At 46.3% G+C, this 21,676-nt stretch overlaps 1 protein-coding gene across 1 annotated transcript in view; it reads right to left on the bottom strand.

Annotated features, from left to right (window-relative positions):
- Nucleotides 1-13,247, bottom strand: part of LOC144604533 (extracellular sulfatase Sulf-2-like) — a 244,641-nt gene extending 231,394 nt beyond the window's left edge. The window contains exon 1 of the mRNA XM_078419046.1: nt 12,967-13,247. The gene's annotated coding sequence lies outside the window, so the exon portion shown is untranslated. The remainder of the gene's footprint in view (nt 1-12,966) is intronic.
- Nucleotides 13,248-21,676: the final 8,429 nt, after the last annotated feature.

Below are 21,676 nucleotides of genomic sequence, written 5' to 3' on the forward strand. Positions count from 1 at the left end.
CCTGAATGGCCTACTCCTGCACCTATTGTCTATCTTCGGTTTCCTCCCACACTCCAATGACGTACAGGTTTGTAGGTTAATTGGCTTGATAAATGTTAAAAAAAAAAAATTGTTCACCCTAATGGGTATCGGATTGTGTTAATGTTCGGGGATCGCTGGTCGGCGCGGACCCGGTGGGCCGAAAGGGCCTGTTTCCACGCTGTATCTCTAAAACTAAAAACTAAAACTAAAATAGACATAAAGTGCTGGAGTAACTCAGCGGGTCAGGCAGCTACTCTGGAGATAAAGGATGGGTGACGTTTCGGGCCGGGACCCTTCTTCAGACCATTTCCTCCAGAGATGCTGCCCGACCCGTTGAGTTACTCCAGCACTTTGTGTCTATCTTAGACTATTCTCCTGTCGATCTCAATGGAGCTCTGCATTTTATTTTCCTTCCTGACGCACATCTATCTTGTTAATGGTTCATTTGAATCTGCCTCCATTATAACTCAAGGTGTCTACTAAATCTGGGCATATGCAGCCACCTTTTTCATGATGCAGTAACATCTATACATTTTTTTTTAAACCTGAAAGAATAAAGAATCATTCTCCTCAAGATCGACAGAAAAAGCTGGCATAACTCAGCCGGACGGGCAGCATCTCTGGAGAGAAGGAATGGGCGACGTTGCGGGTCAAGATTGTGGGCTCTTTGGTCATCAGTGCTGGCTCTGATCTGTTCTGTATGTTTTCATGCCTCTCGTTTCCTTCTTCCCTGCCTCTCAGTCTGAAGAAGGGTCTCGACCCAAAACGCCACCCATTCCTTCACTCCGGAGATGCTGCCTGTCCCGCTGAGTTGCTCCAGCTTTTTGTGTCTATCTTCGGTTTAAACCAGCATCTGCAGTTCCTTCATACATCATACATAGTTTGTTCGATGGTCATTCCTTCCTCCAGTACATTATTTCTGCGATTCAACTTCCATCGCTGAATTTTGCTCACTTTTGGTACCTAGCTTTCTATATTCTTATTAGTGTTTCTGCACAGTACCTTTGTAACAGTAGTCTAACAAGAGATCTATCTTTGTTTTGTTCCTTCAGTCGAACATCTTATTCTCCATCTCCCGTCAGTTATTAAATTGGACAAATTTAACACCATGATCATTTGTTCTAAGCACCTGCAGTTCCATCCTACACATCTTTCTCCTCAATCCCTCTTGTAGGACTGCTCCACACCCCAGGAATCAACCTATTAATAAATGTTCCTTTCACGCCGTTTGTCAGGGATATCCTCGCGAGGAACACCAAAGAAATTGTCATTCTTGTTAAGCACCTCTTTGAATTATTTTTGAAAATCGAGATACAGTAAAATCCTCCCTCTGGTTCCTCTCTGTCCCTTGTCAACAGCATTCCCTCAAAAGCTATCTCATCCCAAGGCTACGACAGCTTTTCCCAATCACACAGAGATTTTGTTGCCTTGTTGCCTTGCCTGTAATAAATTCAAACACTCCTACGCATGTCAGGGTAGCTGCTTTACAAATCCTCCTACACAGCGGTAGAGTTGCTGCCTCACAGCGCCTGAGACCCGGGTTTGATCCTGACTACGGGTGTTTTCAGTACAGAGTTTGTACGTTCTCCCTGTGACCGCGTGGGTTTTCTCCGGGTGCTCCGGTTTCCTCCCACATTCCAAAGACCTACAGGTTTGTAGGTTAATTGGCTTTGGTAAAAAAAGAAATTGTAAATTGTTCGCTAGTGTGCAAGATAGTGCTCGAGTAAGGGGTATTCACTGCCAGGTGCGGTCTCGGTGGGTCGAAGGGCCTGTGTCCCTAACGTCTAAATTATAAAAAACCCCCTTCATAGGTTTGTGTTTCCCGACTTCAAATTCCCGCGGCACAATTTCATACCACCTATAAATTGATTCTGACCCGAGTTTTAGTTGTGGCAAAGCCAAATCTATACCACTTACCCAATGATACGCATCAACTTACAACCACCTTTTTACTTCAAAGTTCTTGGAAAAATATGAAATGTGGTTTTCGAGGCAGCCTCCTTTTACTTGTGACGTCTCTGCCTTCCCACAGTGTAGATCAGTCAGATAGGGCGGTACGGTGGCGCAGCTGTAGAGTTGCTGCCTTACAGCGCCAGAAACCCGGGTTCGATCCTGACTACGGGTGCTGTCTGTACGGAGCTTGCGACCGCGTGGGTTTTCTCCAGGTGCTCTGATTTCCTCCCACATTCCAAAGACGTGCAGGTTTGTAAGTTAATTGGTTTCTGTAAATTGCTCCCTAGTGTGTAGGATGGAAGTAGTGTACTTTGTTCCTTCAGTCGAACGTTGCTTCGATGGTTAGTCTGCGTGGACTCAGTGAGCAGAAGGCCCAAGTACCAAGTCTAAAAACTAAAGCCAAAAAACAAAACAAAAGCATCCATCTGCAGTAGAGTATCAAAAGCCTTTTCCTTCATCAATCTACTCCAGGAATTCCCTGCCATAATCTCATGCCTACTCCCAGTCCGCTACAAATCTCATCCCTGTGTTGTCTTTCTATATTCCTCCTGCCAGAGTTTCTTATAACATCTTCCATCTGGGCAACCAAATAATCCCTCGAGCACAAGGAACTGCAGATGCTGGAATCTTGAGCAAAACACAAAGTGCTGGAAGAACTCAGTGGGTCAGGTGATGAGAATGGACAGCCAACATTTCAGGTCAGGGCCCTTCTTCTGACTTCAGTCTGTTCATTCCCTCCACAGACACTGCCTGACGCACTGAGTTCCCCCTGCAAGTTGTTTTTGTAATGAATAGTGGGTTGTGAGTGCCAAGGTTATCCTAATGCCGTTTACAGAAGCCATGACGTTTTATTACCCATTTGGAATTGCAAGTCCAGCCCATACTTCTTGATGAAATCATTCCTTAAAAATAACAGGGAGATCGTCATTGATTTCAACCATCAGCAGACCATCAGGCAAACCAACCTCCCTTTGGCTCCATCTTCACTTCACGCTGCCACCAGTATAATCAAGGACCAGTCTCACCCCCCGGTCTCTGCCTCCTCTCCCCTCTCCCCATCAGGCAAGAGGTACAGAAGTGTGAAAATGCACATCTCCAGATTCAGGGACAGTTTATTCCCCAGCTGTTAGCAGGCACGGTGGCGCAGCGGTAGAGTTGCTGCCTTACAGCGAATGCAGCGCCAGAGACCAGGGTTCAATCCCGACTACGGGTGCTGTCTGTACGGAGTTTGCACGTTCTCCCCGTGACCTGCATGGGTTTTCTCCGAGATCTTCGGTATCCGCCCACACTCCAAAGACGTACAGGTATGCAAGTTAATTGGCTTGGTAAATGTAAAAATTGTCCCTAGTGTGTGTAGGATAGTGTTAATATGCGGAGATCGCTGGTCGGCGCAGACCCGGTGGGCCGAAGGGCCTGTATCTCTAAAACTAAACTGAAGAGTCCTCTCACCATCTAGAGTGCAGTCCTGATCTCCCACCTACCTCTTTGGAGACCTTCAAATAATCTCCAAGCTGACTTTATCTTGCACTAAACATGATACCCTTCATCCTGTATCTGTACACTGTGGCTTGATTGTGATCATGTATAGTCTTTCTCCTGACTGGATATCACTGGAGCTTGGTACACTGACAATATTAAACCAAACTAAACACTTATCTAAACATAGTAAACCATTTCTGACATCCACTGAATATGCTACTGGTTTGGCTTCCTCAGGCAAAGCTTGATTAAAGATTCTCGCATTTAAAGAAGCGCTGGAGTAACTCAGTGGGTCAGACAGCATCTCAGGAGGACAGGTGACGTTTCAGGTCGTGATCCTCCTTCAGACTGATTGTAGAAGGAGGGGCAGAAAGCTGGAAAAGAGGTGGGGGCAGGACAAAGCCCGGCGAGTGATAGGTGGACAAACATTCATGGCTGTGGTAGCGAGACTATGTCAGAAGATGACTAACTTTTAACCTTTTTTTAAAGAGAAGTAGCACGGAAACAGGCCCTTTGGCCCCAGAGTCCACTCCTACCAGCGATCACCCCATACACTAACACTATCCCCCATAGTTTACAATTTCACCAATGTCAATTAACCTACAAACCTGCGCGGCTTTGGAATGTGGGGGGAAACCGGAGCACCTGGAGAAACCCCATGCAGGTCCCGGGGATAACGTACAAACTCCCTACAGACAAGCAGCCGTGGCCAGGATCGAAACCTTGTCCCTGACAATAGACGCAGGAGTAGGCCATTCGGCCCTTCGAGCCAGCACCACCATTCAATGTGATCATGGCTGTAGATTAGTGCAATGGTAGTTACGCCCCATTAGCTTTTGAGTGACCGCTGCTTGCGAGATTCGGGTTAGTGCAAGTGGAACGTGCAGGCGCGAGGTCGTGCTTGCTAGGTAGTTAATAAAGTCTTTGGATCGTTATCCTGGTGCAAGGCTTCTGTTATTATACGGTCAGCACAACAATGGCTGATCAATCTCAATCAGTACCCCGTTCCTGCCATCTCCCCATACCCCCTGACTCCGCTATCCTCAAGAGCTCTATCTAACTCTCTCTTGAATGCATTCAGAGAATTGGCCTCCACTGCCTTCTGAGGCAGAGAATTCCACAGATTCACAACTCTCTGACTGAAAAAGTTTTTCCTCACCTCCGTTTTAAATGGCCTACCCCTTATTCTTAAACGGTGGCCCCTGGTTCTGGACTCCCCCTGTAAGGGCCTGGCGCTGTAAGGCTGCGGCACTGTGCCGGCCCTATCACCAAAGGGCAGGAGAGCATCAGGAATCACAGAGGGGGAAGCAGCAAAAGAGGATCTCGGAGATTTCCCCTCAGAGAATTACTTCAAAGTTGGCTTACAGGGAGGAGATTTCACGGCAGAACAGTAAAACGTAGACACAAGGAACTGCAGATGCCGGTTTACAAAAGAACTACACTTTTTAATCCAGCCTCTGCTCTTTTGACGCCCGAAGAATCTAAACCAAATCCAAAATATAATTGTTCTAAACTAGTTCTCCAAGAATTCATCAAGTCGGGTTGCAGTCCGCTGATATTATGCAGCAATTTGTCTCTCAATGGGCCAACTAGTCCCCATCTTCTGCTGTGCTTGTACTCATTGAAACGCTCAAAATCGTTTTCGTTGTTTACTCACTAATTTCCGGCTCAGCCCCACAGCCATTTGTTGACTGTGGATCGCAACACTGCATTACATCCAGGATCATTTTCTCACAGAGATTGTGCTTTTTATAGACTTCCTAATCTATCCTCGTGAAGTTCAACTCAGCCATAACAAGTCCATTTATCTTCGTACACACTTCCATTAGTTGGCTCGGGATTATTTTCTCTCCCGCCCCTTCAACTGTGGCAGATAGCACTGTGTTTCATACCTGCTTATTCTAATTGCATGTGCTACCAGGAACATAATGGATCACTAAAAGAAATGGAAAACTGCTAAAATGTGCACATCATTTTGATTCAGTACTCTCCAACTACATTGAGCCAGCGTGTACAAAATGCACACACAGTCCAATTTTTAAAAGGGTGAATGCACATTCACATAATTACTTAAATTCAACTTTTCAAAGGGTTTTTCTTAGAGTCAATCTTCTTGAAGGAGCTACCCATTGATCGTTTATTCATTCTTTGTGAGAAAAAGGTGCCCCTTCTCGACGACAATCATCTCTTCTACAATCTCTTCTAAAGATGTAGATGCATGGAACTGCAGATGGCGGAGTAACTCAGCAGGTCAGGCAGCATCTCTGGAAACCACGGAGCGGTGACGTTTCAGGTCGGGACGTTTCTTCATTTGCCTTCATCAGTGCCTGCACTGTCATTGTTTGCTTTGCATCTCCTTACAGCCCACAATGCCAACTTCTTTCTGTGAGAATGCACACCTGTGTCTTTCAGGCTTAAAACTACAAGCATTATAGCTGCCTGAACCTATCTAATGTTCAAAGATTTTTCTCGGTACTTGTGTCTAGACATACATTGTGATTGCACGCACAGTGATCTATATCTGGCTTACCTTTATTAGAACTTAATTTCCTTCTAATTTGTCCAACTTATTTGATCACTTAACAGATAGGAGACAGATTGAGAATTAAAATAGATTGGCTATATTTGTCGCAAACCATGTGCAAAAATCATAGATCTTGTAATACTTTTGTGGCTGTCTCACATCATTATGGAATATTTCCTAATGATGTGTGTACGCTCAGCATTGTGGCACATCTATACTGGACACTCCTTTCCAGCTGTACTTCAATTGCTTGAACCAAACCTTGTAATCAATGTTCGTTTTTATTCACAAAATGCTGGAGTAACTCAGCAGGTCAGGCAGCATCTCAGGAGAGAAGGAATGGGTGACGTTTCGGGTCGAGACCCTTGTTGATTTATCGAGATCAATGTTGGTTGATTAGCGTATCAATGATCTCCAGAGAAGATGTCTGACCCACTGGAGTTACTCCAGCATCTCGGGTTGATTGGTTTATTTGAGTTTAGAGATTCAGCATGGAATTAGGCCCTTTGGCCCACCGAGTCCACGCCGACCAACTATCACCCGAGCACTAGTTCCATGTTATCCCAGTTTCGCATCCTACACGCCAGGGGCCATTGTTGTTTTACAGAAGACATTTAACCTATAAAATGGCACGTCTTTGGAGTGTGGGAGGAAACCAGAGCACCAGGAGAAAACCCACGCAGTCACGGGGAGAACGTGCAAACTCCGTACAAACAGCATCCGTAGTCAGGATCAAACGCGGGTCTCTGGCGCTGAGGGGCAGCGACTACCGCTGTGCCACCGTGCCATCCTGCCCCAATGCAGTTGGTCACACACATAGTTGGTTCTATTTGGTGCCCATCGTAATGAACTAAACGTATCATCCTGCCTAATGCCTTTGATACTTTGTCTGAATTGTGTTTTCAAGCTCATTGTACTCCTGCACCTCCTCCAACCTCACCTATTGCATCCGCTGCTCCAGATGTCAACTTATTTACAACGGTGAAACCAAGCACAGGCTCGGCGATCGCTTCGCTCAATGCCTGCGCTCGGTCCGCGTTGGCCAAACTGGTCTCCCTGTAGCCGAGCACTTCAACTCCCCCTCCCATTCCCAGTCTGACATTTCTGTCATGGGCCTCCTCCAGTGCCATAGTGAGGCCCACCGGAAATTGGAGGAACAGCACCTCATATTTCGCCTGGGCAGTTTGCAGCCCAGTGGTATGAACATCGACTTCTCCAACTTTAGATAGTTCCTCTGTCCCTCTCTTCCCCTCCTCCTTCCCAGATCTCCCTCTATCTTCCTGTCTCCACCTATATCCTTCCTTTGTCCCGCCCCCCTGACATCAGTCTGAAGAAGGGTCTCGACCCAAAACGTCACCCATTCCTTCTCTCCTGAGATGCTGCCTGACCTGCTGAGTTACTGCTGAGTTACTCCAGCATTTTGTGAATAAATACCTTCGATTTGTACCAGCATCTGCAGTTATTTTCTGATTCTTCATGAATGGTAGTTGACTGAACCTAAAGAGGTCTGCTCCGCCATAATTGAGAAATTTACAGTGTCACTTATCACACTTATAATAGGTTTCTATTACATCTTTTCCCTCTCACCTTAAACCCATGTCCTCTGGTTCTTGATTCCCTATCTCTGGGGAAAAGACTGTGCATTCTCACTGCACCTCAGTACATGTGACAATAAACTAAACTCAACCTATCCCCCTCGTGACTTGATACATCATTATAACATCACCCATCAGCCTTCCGCGCTCCAAGGAACAAAGTCCTGACCTGCTCTGTAGCTCAGGCCCTCGAGTCCTGGCAACATTCTCATAGAGCTCCGTTGTCTCAATGGCATTAATTGTACAGCACACATTCACACGCCTCACAAACAGGACGCAAGCTGCTATAATCAAAACCCATCTCATGTACGCTGTTCCTTTTCTATCTCCGCAAATAATTCTTATCCCTGTAGGCTTACTGAACCCATGTTATTATTGATCCATTCAACACGATGCTCCACTTTGCAGCTTCTGTCAGGCACCAAGGACTTATACATCACCTACATTATTCCCACACCTCCTAACATACATCAGCGATTTAACTGTTCCCACTCCCGAGACTGATGTGTCCATTTTATTTCTCAAATATCACTCCACAGTCACCTCTTTATCGTCGACATTTTCAGACTTGACCTTCCTAGGACGCGGACACTAAAAGCTGGAGTAACTCGGCCGGGCAGGCTGCATCTCTGGAGAGTGGAAATGCCATTCCTTCTCTCCAGAGATGCTGCCTATCCCGCTGCGTTACTCCAGGCTTGTAGGCTAATTGACTTGGTATAAATGTAAACCGTCACCAGTGTGTGTAGGATAGTGTTAATGTGCGGGGATCGCTGGTCGGCACGGACTCGGTGGGCCGAAGGGCCTGTTTCCGTGCTGTATCTCTAAACTAATTATTCTGAACCGGAAACATCACCCATCCGTCTTCTCCAGAGATGCTGCCTGACCCGCTGAGTTACAGAGCACAATTTTAAAGCCACGATATCTCGTGACATTGTGCATTGATGACAGCACGATAAAATGGCAGGCAGATCCTTCACCCTTGTATCACCTAATGTTTCACCACCTACACCTCGGCAACTATTATACTGAAGCCAAGCAACACCATTGCTTTCCTGCAGTCTCATGCCAACACTTTGCATTCCTCTCTCTACACTTGCACCCTATCATTTCTCAATCCTTCAACCTTGACTAATGACGCCAATGGATTGAAATGTAATCTGAGATTTTTCTAAAGTGGTAAGCATTTTTAATCCCGCTGTTCCAACACTAATTATTCACATCAATCTTCGAGTTTATCCTCGTTGGTGATTATACATTGCAACTTGCACGAGACCATAGGTGAATAGATCATTATACTGGGGACATGATCCGCAAGGTCACCTATCCATGTTCTCCAGAGATGCTGCCTGACCTGCTGAGTTACTCCAGCACTTTGTGTCTGTCTATTTTTGTACTAATCAACCAAGGATGGCACGGTGACACAGCTGGTAGAGCTGCTGCCACACAGCGCCAGGGACCCAGGTTCGGTCCCGACCGCAGGTGCTCACATCTGTGTGGCGTTTACACGTCCCCCTCCAATATAATTACAAGGCGAGTTGACAATAAGGTCCAAATTGTTTCCAAACACAGTGTGTAAAGCACACTGACTGAAGTAACGCGTGCAGTTTTCATGCAGAATTATAGGATTGTTTAGGTTCGTTTTAGTTGGGAGATCGAGGATGGAAACGGGCCCTTCTAATTTGGTAAACCAGCATCTTTATTTCTACGAAGAACTGCAGATGCTGTTTTCCAAAAAAAAGACACAAAGTGCTAGAGTAACTCAGCAGGTCAATCAGCATCCCTGCAGAACGTGGACAGGTGATGATTTGGGTCGAGCCCCTTCTTGTTCCTGCTTTAAATTATTTTTGGCAGGCACAGCACGGTGGCTCAGCAGTAGAGCTGCTGCCTCACAGCGCCAGAGACCCAGGTTCGATCCTGACTACGGGTGCTGTGCGTACAAAGTTTGTACGTTCTCCCCGTGGTGTTTTCGCCAGGCGCTCCACTTTCGTCCCACACGCCAAAGACGTACAGGTTTGCAGGTTAATTGGCTAAAATGTTTAAATTGTCCTAGTAGATAGGATAGTGTTAGTGTACGAGGATCACTGTTGGTCGAGCACTCGGTGGGGGTAAAGGGCCTGTTTCTGCTTTGTATCTCTAAAGTAAACCAAGCAGGAGACGGAAGACCCAAGGGTTAAAATCTATCCAACTGCGACTAGAGTAAGGGGCAAATGTACTCCATTGACTATACCATGGGAGACCATGGTATACCATCTTATCGAAACGTATAAGATTAATAAGGGGTTGGACACGTTAGAGGCAGGAAACATGTTCCCAATGTTGGGGGAGTCCAGAACAAGGGGCCACAGATTAAGAATAAGGGGTAGGCCATTTAGAACTGAGATGAGGAAAAACATTTTCCTTCAGAGAGTTGTGAATCTGTGGAATTCTCTGCCTCAGAGGGCAGTGGAGTCCAATTCACTGAATGCATTCAAGAGACAGCTAGATAGAGCTCTTAAGGATAGCGGAGTCAGGGGGTATGGGGAGAAGGCAGGAACGGGGTACTGATTGAGAATGATCAGCCATGATCACATTGAATGGCGGTGCTGGCTCGAAGTGCCGAATGGTCTACTCCTGCACCTATTGTCTATTGAGACACCATTGGTCCATATTACACCAGCATTAGTGAGCAGCAGGTAACATTTCTTCTGACTCCGTCTCCACCTTCAGGCAACTGAATCATCCAACCAGAGAGCGGTGCTGAGCTACTATCTACCTCATTGGTGATCCTCGGGACTATCCTTGATCCTCGGGTCTATATTGCTGGCTTTACCTTGCACGAAACGCCATCCCCTTTTCATGTACGTGCCCATACACCGCAAGTGGCCCGGTTTTGTCATCGTGTTTTGTCTTTCCGCCGACCGGATAGCCCGCGACACAAAAGCTTTTCACTGTACCTCGGCACACGTGACAGACAATGAACTAAACCGAACCAGACTGAACCACAAGGCTGCCTGTAATATAAGAAAATAACTGCAGACGCTGGTACAAATCGATTTATTCACAAAATGCTGGAGTAACTCAGCAGGTCAGGCAGCATCTCGGGAGAGAAGGAATGGGTGACGTTTCGGGTCGAGACCCTTCTTCAGTCTGACCCATTCCTTCTCTCCCAGAGATGCTGCCTGACCTGCTGAGTTACTCCAGCATTTTGTGAATAAAAAGGCTGCCTGTAATGTCCAGCTCCCTCTGGTGGCCCTGCTACGTTCAGGTACACACAACTTGTCAGGAAGAGTAGAATACAACCCCTTGCAAGGTGGCAGGCTGGAAACTGTGTGTCCCTCTATTGCAGTGTGGATATTAAAAGAGAGAGAGAGAAAGAGAAAGAGAAAGAGAGAGGGAGAGAGAGGGAGGGAGAAAATCTCAGAGGCAGCTTCACTGTCACACAGTTCCATGCCTTTACCTCCAGTATCTTAATTCCTTTTTTTTGTTAATTCAGAGACACTCAATTGGGGACAGAGCAGAGCAGACTGTGCACAGAATTCTAATTTGGGTTTCGCGCAAATTATCCACTACTGAAATCGACTCATTAATATTTAAGTACATTGTGTGTGGAACCAGACGACTTTAGTGGCCACTGATGTAACGGGAACAGACGACAGGAGCCCGACCCAAGGCAGGTAAATGTCTATCTCCCCCTCCAAACACCCGAGGATCAATATTGTTGCGAGGTCCAATCTCTCCAAGGGTTATTCGCCGGTGTCACAAACTGCCCAAACGCTACTCTTAAATAAAAGATTTGTTGGGGTTTTTTTTTTTCACATGAGAGGTGCCCTCCCATTTCCACCAGACAGGGATCTACCTGAATCTCACCCACCAACCCATGCACAATGTTTTACAAATACGCTTTAACTTTTGTGCACCGCTGGGAACAAAAAAAAGGGCCACCGCGTGTTTCTGGAATTAATCTCCAGATTGGATGTGGCCCATTGATCAATGACAGCTTAGTTATTAAACAAAACCAGACCAGACCCCCAACACAATTGCAGGCATTCCGTGGGATGTGATCTACGCTCTTGGACGCAGGCATTCGAGGCAGAAGTCAGACCTTACACACACGCTCTCACTGTGTGAGAAAGGAAAGCAACGGTACAACATTTGAAAAGATTACTTCTGCTTTACAGCCAATTCCCAATCAATGAAGCTTAACATTTTCTTTCAGATTGGTAAACGGTAAACTGCTCAATAATCTACATCGAGAGGAAGTAAAACTGAAAAAAAAACAGCAGACATGTCCCAAATCCTTTCACTGCTAATTAACTAGTCCGAATGCAACCAGTCTCTCTTATCACTTTGCCAATTTTGCGACCTTAATGTTCTGAATTTTGAATGTGCTGTTTATAGCACCAATCTGCTGATAACTTAACAAACAATTATAAAATAAAGTAATTAGTGTCCTTTACTCTCCTAATCTCTGGCGATTATGTCACGTCCTCATTGAGCTCGAACATAAATGATAGGAGCCAATGTCTCTAATATTGTCCATAGTCAAATATATGTGAAGGAGAACACAACTGTAAGGTAATTAGAATCATTAACCATTCTAATTTAAAATTGCAAGTATTTCGCTCTGGTTGGAATAATCAACGCGTGGAATAATGAGTTCGAACTGAAGATGAAAATAAAGGAATATAAAGTTATTAGGCAGTGACAGCTGCCATCTTTAACACACGTTAATTAAAATGCCACACCGAAGAGCCACAACAGGATTGCCAATAACTAACGGAACACATTTTCGTGCAAGTTGAATTTCTTCTCAAGTCTTGAAATGGCCAAGTCAGGGAAGCCTGTGATTGGAAAGACCATCGTTGTTGTTTAATAGTCACAGAACTGACCTGATGAGCTTCGCCTTAAATAATGGGGTGGGGGGTTTAAAACAAGAGATTTTTTTTAAATAGGTAAAATAAAGTGACTGAATTTCCCCAGGTATCCAGAACTACACATTGGACCGGTCTGCAACTTTAACAGATAACCGCACGGTATTTTGATCTATAATTAAGAATTTACTCTGGAGGAGTTTAAAAAAATGCTCCTCTGAATGATTAGGCTCCTAGAAATGATTAGGATTTATTAAGTTAATTCATTCACCTTGACAAATGCAACGTCTAATGGGTGTTCAATATTAAGCTCACCGTGAGATTATATCGCACTGGGGAAAAGGATTGTTAGAGGAAGGAATCACAGCAGGCAACCAACACATTCATTACAACATGATTATTTCCATGAAATAAGACAGCCTTACTTTCAGCCTGGTATAGTATATATGTAAGCTTACCGCAACTGTAAGCAAACTAGAACGCAAGACACTGTTACACAGCACAGGCTGAGAGTAACACACAAAACAGCAGCAGTTCACGTTACCTTGATCAGCCAGGCTGCCCTCAGTTGCAGGACACGACGGGGCTGCTCAGAAAGGGACCCCCTTTAACAATGCCAGCAAGCTCCAAGACCACACAGCATCTCCGAAAAGGCATCTCAAGGGTTTCCTCCTCTCAACCTCATTCAGCTGCGATGACTGAATCAGGCCAGATCTAACCATCTGTTGAAACACGCCTGGATTAGTCACTGTACTCTGCTTGCACCCAGCGTGGCAGCGGCAAGAGCTGGGTGTGTGTTTCCTAGAAGCAAGGCTGGGGCGGAGCGTGGGATGCCTTCTCAGGCACTTCACGATTTTATGATTGGTACCTTGCACAGCTAATTGGTAAATGAGCCGTGAGAGGAGGAGAAAGTTACTGAGTGGAGCAGTTGTGTGTGTGTGCGAGCGATTCCAGGTCCTTTGCAGATTCTTGGCATTCACGCTACATCTGTAACAGGCATTTCCATCTCATCGGCAGATGATCGTGCACACATCGGGTGGAAAGGTTTACTCTATTTACAAGGAAACAGCTGACATAATTGGTTTCTGCGCCGAGCTATTTCATTCATCTTAATATCACAGACAAGGTGTACAATGAAAATACCAGATATATTGCAAGATTCCAGAGTAGACGTTACTAGATATAATATCTGAGAAAGCACAGTCACATAATATGTGTTCAAATGTACTTACAGGGTATGTATTGTAAGAAAATAACTGCAGATGCTGGTACAAATCGAAGGTATTTATTCACAAAATGCTGGAGTAACTCAGCAGGTCAGGCAGCATCTCAGGAGAGAAGGAATGGGTGACGTTTCGGGTCGAGACCCTTCTTCAGACTGAGTATTTATACATATAGATATATACATATCTATCACACATAGACATGTAAAATATCTGTATGTAATATCTACATATATAAATATATATATAGGATACAGGATATGTACATCACTGAAATCCTGATAAATATAAATACTAACAATAGCAAATATTATGTAGTAAATATAGGAATAACGTATAATATATTAGTTTGTAATAAATATAGTCCGTTACTTTGTTAACAAATCATGTGCCAATGATATAGATTGTTTTAAAATATGTTTTTTACAAACAGAATACAGCTTGCATAAACAGCGAAGCATTTTGTTTCCAACAGAAATTGTCATCATTTTGTTCTCTCCACGAAGGCTCTTTGCAATCAATTCAGCTGAGAATGAGAAGCAGGTGGGTCTCCTCATTAGAGAATGACTGGGGCTGTGCAGGATGTGCTCAGCTTTAGTAAGCAGCAGTTTGATATGGGCCAGAACAAAATCGCCTCCACTGTCAGAGTGAGTGAGGCCCAATGCAAATTGGAGGAGCAGCACCTCATATTTCGCTTGGGCAGCTTACAGCCCAACGGTATAAGAATATTGATTTCTCTAACTTTGAGTAACACTTGCTTTCTCTCTCTCTCTCTCTCTCTCTCTCCTTCCCTTCCCTCCCCCCACCCTAGTTTTCAGACGTGTTCCACTGTCGGTCTGATGCTAACCATGAACCATTCTCCATTTTCTTATCATCGTCTGCTGTGATCTGTCTTGTTCACACCTTAACCTTCCATATCTCTAGACTCCCTCTCCCCTGACTCTCAGTCTGAAGAAGCACCTCAACCCAAAACGCCACCCGTTTCTTCTCTCCAGGGATGCTGCCCGTCCCGGCTGAGTTACTCCAGCATTTTGTGTCTATCTTTGGTGTAAAGCAGCATCTGCAGTTCCTTCCTCTTTGGTGACCCTCGTACTATCTTTGATCAGACTTTGCTGGCTTTACCTTGCACTAAACTTTATTCCCTTATCATGTATCTGTACACTGTAAACGGCTCGATTGTCATCATGTATATTCTTCCCGCCGACCGGATAGCACGCAATAAAAACAACAGCTTTTCACTGTACCTCGTTATGCATGACAATTTACTCCAACTAAACTGTTTCGTTTAGAGATACAGCGCGGAAACAGGCCCTTCGGCCCACCGAGTCCACACCGACCAGCAATCCCCACACATTAACACTATCCTACACACACAATTGACAATTTACACTTATACCAAGCCAATTAACCTATAAACCTGTACGTCTTTGGAGTGTGGGAGGAAACCAAAGATCTCGGAGAAAACCCATGCGGTCACGAGGAGAACGTACAAACTCCGTACAGACAGCACCCGTAGTCAGGATCGAACCCGGGTCTCTAGCGCTGTAAGGCAGTAGCTCTACTGCTGCGCCACCGTGCCACACAATTGCTCCAGCATTTTGTGTCAACTAGCATCTGCAGTTCCTTCCGACACAAAACAGGTTGCCAGACTGTCATGCAACCCAGTGTAAATGGGGGGAAAAGGCCGATATAAAACTCACTCCAGCCTTTGTGCTTGAGCAGCGACAACCAATTTCAATGCAACACTTCACAACTCCTACAAATTAAATCGATCAACCTTACAATGGTCACGAGAAATTGAAAATAAATCAGCAATCGAAACGCTTGCCAGCTTCCAAAGCTGCAAAGGAGATTGGTTTTCAAGTGTGTAAGATGGAACTGCAGTCTGAAGAAGGGTCTCGACCCTAAACGTCATCCATTCCTTCTCTCCTGAGACTCTGCCTGACAATAGACAATAGACAATAGGTGGCAGGAGGAGGCCATTCGGCCCTTCGAGCCAGCACCGCCATTCAATGTGATCGTGGCTGATCATTCTCAATCAGTACCCCGTTCTCGCCTTCTCCCCATACCCCCTGACTCCGCTATCCTTAAGAGCTCTATCTAGCTCTCTCTCTTGAATGCATTCAGAGAATTGGCCTCCACTGCCTTCTGAGGCAGAGAATTCCACAGATTCACAACTCTCTGACTGAAAACGTTTTTCCTCATCTCAGTTCTAAATGGCCTACCCCTTATTCTTAAACTGTGGCCCCTTGTTCTGGACTCCGCCAACATTGGGAACATGTTTCCTGCCTCTAACGTGTCCAACCCCTTAATAATCTTATACGTTTCGATAAGATCTCCTCTCATCCTTCTAAATTCCAGTGTATACAAGCCTAGTCGCTCCAGTCTTTCAACAGTCTGACCCGCTGAATTAATCCAGCATTTTGTGATACCTTCGATTTGTACCGATTTGCATCTGCAGTTATTTTCCTACACATGGAATTGCAGTTGCTGGTTTCAACCGAAGATAGACACAAGAAGCTGGAGCAACTCAGCAGGACATCACCCGTTCCTTGTCTCCACAGATGCTGCCTTTCCCGCCGAGTTACTCCAGCTTTTTGTGTCTGTCTTGGGTTTTCAAACTGCAGGCAGGAGGCTTGCACGACGCCTGCTCCTCGAGATTCATCATCGTGTAGGTAGGTGGTGATTAGTAACCACCCACATATCTACATTTCTCCAGGAGAAAGATATCAAAGCGATCATTTACATGTGTGAAACCAACGCCACAGGCTCGCTTAAGGATTTCACAGGCAGTTGTGGGGTTTTTTTTCTCTGTCTATCCTTTAAGTGTGTGTTTAATAACTCTGTCCAATACATAAAGGTGCCAAAAGTGTAAAGTGAGATTCAACATCAATGCCATGGAATAGATTCTCCTGTATCTTCTTCCCGATGGCAGGAGTGGAAAGAGTGCATGGCCAGGCCTCTGATGATGCTGGCTGCCGTTTCGAGGCAGCGTCTCCTATGATGGTGAGTAATGGCTCACACCCACCACCCTCATCTTTGGATACCCTGTGCGTAGGGGAGGGGATAGGGCTGAAGATGTCCTGGCCGGGGTGCTCCGAGGCCAAGCCGAGCTGGCCGTACGCCCGCGAGTCACGGCGCCAGGCGGAAGATGGCTCTGCCCCAGCCGGGCTGCCTGCCCCTTCCCTGGGGTCACGCCCACTCCCAGGTGGTTTTAGAGAGGGACTACGCGCTCTCCATAAGATCATAAAGAATAGGAATAGAATTAGGCCGTTCGGCCCATCAAGCCTACTCTGCCATTCAATCATGGCTGGTCTATCTCTCCCTCCTAACCCCATTCTCATTCCTTCTCCCCATAACCTCTACTCTGTCCACGGGCGCCCGGGGGGATTTCCGGGACCGCGGGGTGCGGAATGTATCCAAAATAAGGATTATGAACGAGTTATTTAAAAATATCTGTACTATTTGTCCTCTGGTGGTGGGTTTGTTTTGAATAATTTCATAGAAACATAGAAAATAGGTGCCAGAGTAGGTCATTCGTCCCTTCGAGCCTGCACCGCCATTCAATATGATCATGGCTGATCATCCAAAATCAGTACCCCGTTTCTGTTTTTTCCCCATATCCCTTGATTCCGCTAAGCCCTAAGGGCTATATCTAACTCTCTCTTGAAAACATTCTAACTCTCTCTTGAAAACATCTAACTCTCTCTTGAAACATATTATAAATAGTATTGTAAATACTTGAATAAATCTATCTTTGTTTTTGTTTTTAAAATGGTGGGTAAGGACAGCACCTGTGAAGGACCCACTTATAGTAGTCTTCTTCGTGCCTGGGTGTTCCAGTTGCTGAACCGGGCCGTGATGCAATCAGTCAATCTGCTCTCTACTGTAAGGTCGGGACCCGAAACGTCACCCATTCCTTCTCTCCTGAGATGCTGCCTGACCTGCTGAGTTACTCCAGTATTTTGTGAAATAAATACTTTCTCTCCTCAGATGCATTCGACACCAACACCATTGTCAAGTTTGCAGACGACACAACGGTGATCGGGCTAATCACCAACGGTGAAGAAACACACTACAGAGCGGAGGTGCAGAACCTGGTGGACTGGTGCTCTGATAACAACCTGTCCCTAAATACCACCAAGACCAAGGAGCTGATCATCAACTTCCGTAGGTCACGCAACGGGGAATACGCCCCGATCTTTATCAATGGGGACAGTGTGGAGAGAGTGTCCAGCTTCAAGTTTCTGGGCACTCACATTTCGGAGGACCTCACATGGTCCAATAACACTGCTGCGCTGGTCAAGAAGGCACAGCAATGACTGTTCTACCTAAGAACACTGAAAAAGTCTGGTCTACCCCAACAGCTGCTGACGACCTTCTACCGCTGCACGATGGAGAGCATCCTAACACATGGCATCCCTGTGTGGTACCTCAGCTGCACGGAGGCAGAGAGGAAAGCTCTTCAGTGGGTAGTCCATAGAGCTCAGAGGACCATCGGAACACAGCTACCAGCCTTGGAGGGCATCTACAACACACGATGCCTCAGAAAAGCCACCAGCATCCACAAAGACTCTTCACACCCCTGCAGCAGTCTGTTCGAACTTCTACCATCGTGAAGACGATACAAGGTCTTCTACTCCCGTACCTCCAGACTCGGGAACAGCTTCATCCCCAGGGCCATAGCTGCTACGAACCGGTCCTGCTGAGCCGGATGGTCACATCGCACAGTGAACCGGCACAGACCTACTTGCACTTTATTCTGTTTTAAAACTGTTCTAATTTGTTTCATTGGGTTGTTTAAATTAATACTGACTAGCTAATTAATTTATTGCATCGTATGGGAGGCGCATTCCCAATCTCGTTGTATCCCTTTATTGTCATTACAATAAAGATATATTGTATTGTATTGTATTGTATTGTATGCTGCCTAACCCGCTGAGTTACTCCAGCATTTTGTGATATCTTCGATTTGTACCAGCATCTGCAGTTATTTTCCTACACTACTGTACACTGGTAGTTTAATTTAGAGAATGGAGGGATATGGATTATGTTCAGGCAGATAAGATGTGGTCTTGGCATCATGGTCGGCACTGATATTGTGGGCCGAAGGGCCTGTTCTTGTGCTTTACTGTTCGATGTTCTACGTGTTTAATTCTGTGGATTTCTGATGATTAATGATGATGATGATAATTGATGATGGTGGAGGAACTGTGCACACAGCAGCCAGCCAATGGCCGCTTGTCTTTTTCTTTTTTTTTCTCACTTTTAATTTTAACTAGACCAAGTGGACCCGTTGGGCCCAAACCTCTCCTGCATTGGTGCAGCACACTCTCCTCACCCCCTCCCATCTCCCCCAACACCCTCCCCTCCCCCCTTCCCCCTCCTCCCCTACCCCTCCCCTTCCCCTCCCTCCACCTCCCTCCCCCTCCCCTTCCCTTCCCCATTGTCCTCCCTCCTCCCTCCCTCCTTCCTCCCTCCCTCTTCCCTCCCTCCTTCCCCTTCCCTCCCTCATTCCTCCCTCCACCCCCTTCCCTCCCCCCCCCTCTCCCTCCCTAGGAGATAGATTTAAACCTTAAAATGTGAATAACTTTAAAAATACAACACCAATTTCAATGAAAACTTCATCCATTCGCACCAAAGGGATGACGGCGAGTAAGGTGGGCCTAAAATTGACGCGCTATCGTGTACCGTTTTGGTTGTAGTTCAGGAACAAACAAACAAGAGTTTTAGTATATAGATAGATTTCATGTTTTCGTGTACCTTGTTGTGTGTTGTGACTGATGGCAGAACAATCTCCCTCCCGGGGATGAATAAAGTTTTATCGTATCGTATTGTATGAAAGAATGGGTCGACTGGGCTTGTATTCACTGGAATTCAGAAGGATGAGAGGGGATCTTATAGAAACATATAAAATTCTTAAGGTATTGGACACGCTAGATGCAGGAAAAATGTTCCCGATGTTGGGGGAGTCCAGAACCAGGGGTCACGGTTTAAGAATAAGGGGTAGGCCATTTAGGACTGAGATGCGGAAAAACCTTTTCTGCTACAGAAGGCAGTGAAGGCCAATTCACTGGATGTTTTCAAGAGAGAGTTAGATTTAGCTCTTCGGCTAATGGAATCAAGGAAACCTTTTCAGTCAGAGAGTTGTAAATCTGTGGAATTCACTGCCTCAAAAGGCAATGGAGGCCAAGTCTCTGAATGCATTCAAGAAAGAGCTAGATAGAGCTCTTAAGGATAGCGGAGTCAGGGGATGTGGGGAGAAAGCAGGAACGGGGTACTGATTTCGGATGATCATCCATGATCATATTGAATGGCGGTGCTGGCTCGAAGGGCCGAATGGCATACGACTGCACCGATCTTCTATGTTTCTATTTCCACCTCATATTGCAGAGGGTAGAAGCTGCATCCCCCACAGGCAGAGGAACGACATGAATGTTTCAACGACGACTACTTCTCCAATTCTGTTTGAACCTTGTGGTATCCCCCCCGGCAACTCCAGAGGTCAGCGCACGCAGGCCTTCACGACCCACTGAGATTCATGCCCGAGAATCCTGTCCTTGCCGAGATACAGCGCTGACGTCTGATCACCAGCAGCAGTGCAGACTCCATTCACGGGATAAACATCCTGCTCTAACTAGAAGGCCAGCCCAGGAAATGCACGTCCAGTCTGAAGAAGGGTCTCAACCCGAAACGTCGCCCATTCAATAGACAATAGACAATAGGTGCAGGAGTAGGCCGTTTGGCCCTTCGAGCCAGCACCGCCACTCAATGTGATCACGGCTGATCACTCTCAATCAGTACCCCGTTCCTGCCTTCTCCCCATACCCCCTGACTCTGCTATTCTTAAGAGCTCTATCTCTAGCTCTCTCTTGAAAGCACTCAGAGAATTGGCCTCCACTGGCTTCTGAGGCAGAGAATTCCACAGATTTACAACTCTCTGACTGAAAAAGTTTTTCCTCATCTCCGTTCTAAATGGCCTACCCCTTATTCTTAAACTGTGGCCCCTTGTTCTGGACTCCCCCAACGTTGGGAATATGTTTCCTGCCTCTAATGTGTCCAACCCCTTAATAATCTTATATGTTTCAATAAGATCCCCTCTCATCATTCTAAATTCCAGTGTATACAAGCCTAGTCGATCCAGTCTTTCAACATACGACAGTCCCGCCATTCCGGGAATTAACCTAGTAAACCTACGCTGCACGCCCTCAATAGCAAGAATATCCTTCCTCAAATTTGGAGACCAAAACTGCACACAATACTCCAGGTGCGGTCTCACTAGGGCCCTGTGCAACTGCAGAAGGACCTCTTTGCTCCTATACTCAACTCCTCTTCAAGAGATTCAAGATTCAAGATAGCTTTATTTGTCATCCAATATTGGACGAAATTCAGTCACCCACAGTCCAACAATAAAAGCATTAAATAGGCATTAAAATTACACAACCCCAAAAGCCCCAAAAACACAGTCCAACAATAAACGCATTAAATAGGCATTAAAATTACACAACCCCAAAAACACACAAAAAAAGAAACATCCATCAAAGAAACATCCATCACAGTGAGTCTCCTCCTCCTCCAGTCCTCTCTCTCCTCACTGTGATGGAAGGCCACAATGTCTTTCCCTTCTCCTGCTGTCCTCGCCCGCAGTCAGGTTGTTGTGGTTGCAGGCCGCGCCGGACGGTCCACAGCGGGCCAAGCCCAAGGCGAGTCGCAGCCGCTCCCGCAGCCTCCGAAGACGGCCGGCTCCGCCGATGATAAGTCCGATCCGGGGCGGGCGAACACGCTGCTGCTGCCGCTGTTGCTGCACGTCGGGGCGGTCGTGGCTCCCGACATTGAAGCCCCCGCCCAGCAGAGAAATATCCCGCGGCCTATTTTAGGCCGCGCCGGACGGTGAAATGTCCGCGACCCAAGCCCCGCGATCCGGGGCGGGCGAACCCGCTGCCGCTGCCGGAGCTCCCGATGTCGGCATCCACGCGGCCCGAGCCTAAGGCGAGTCGCAGCCGCTCCCGCAGCCTCCGAAGACGGCCGGCT

This window comes from Rhinoraja longicauda, chromosome 22, assembly GCF_053455715.1.
Source record: "Rhinoraja longicauda isolate Sanriku21f chromosome 22, sRhiLon1.1, whole genome shotgun sequence".
In the NCBI taxonomy this organism is placed as follows: Eukaryota; Metazoa; Chordata; class Chondrichthyes; order Rajiformes; family Arhynchobatidae; genus Rhinoraja; species Rhinoraja longicauda.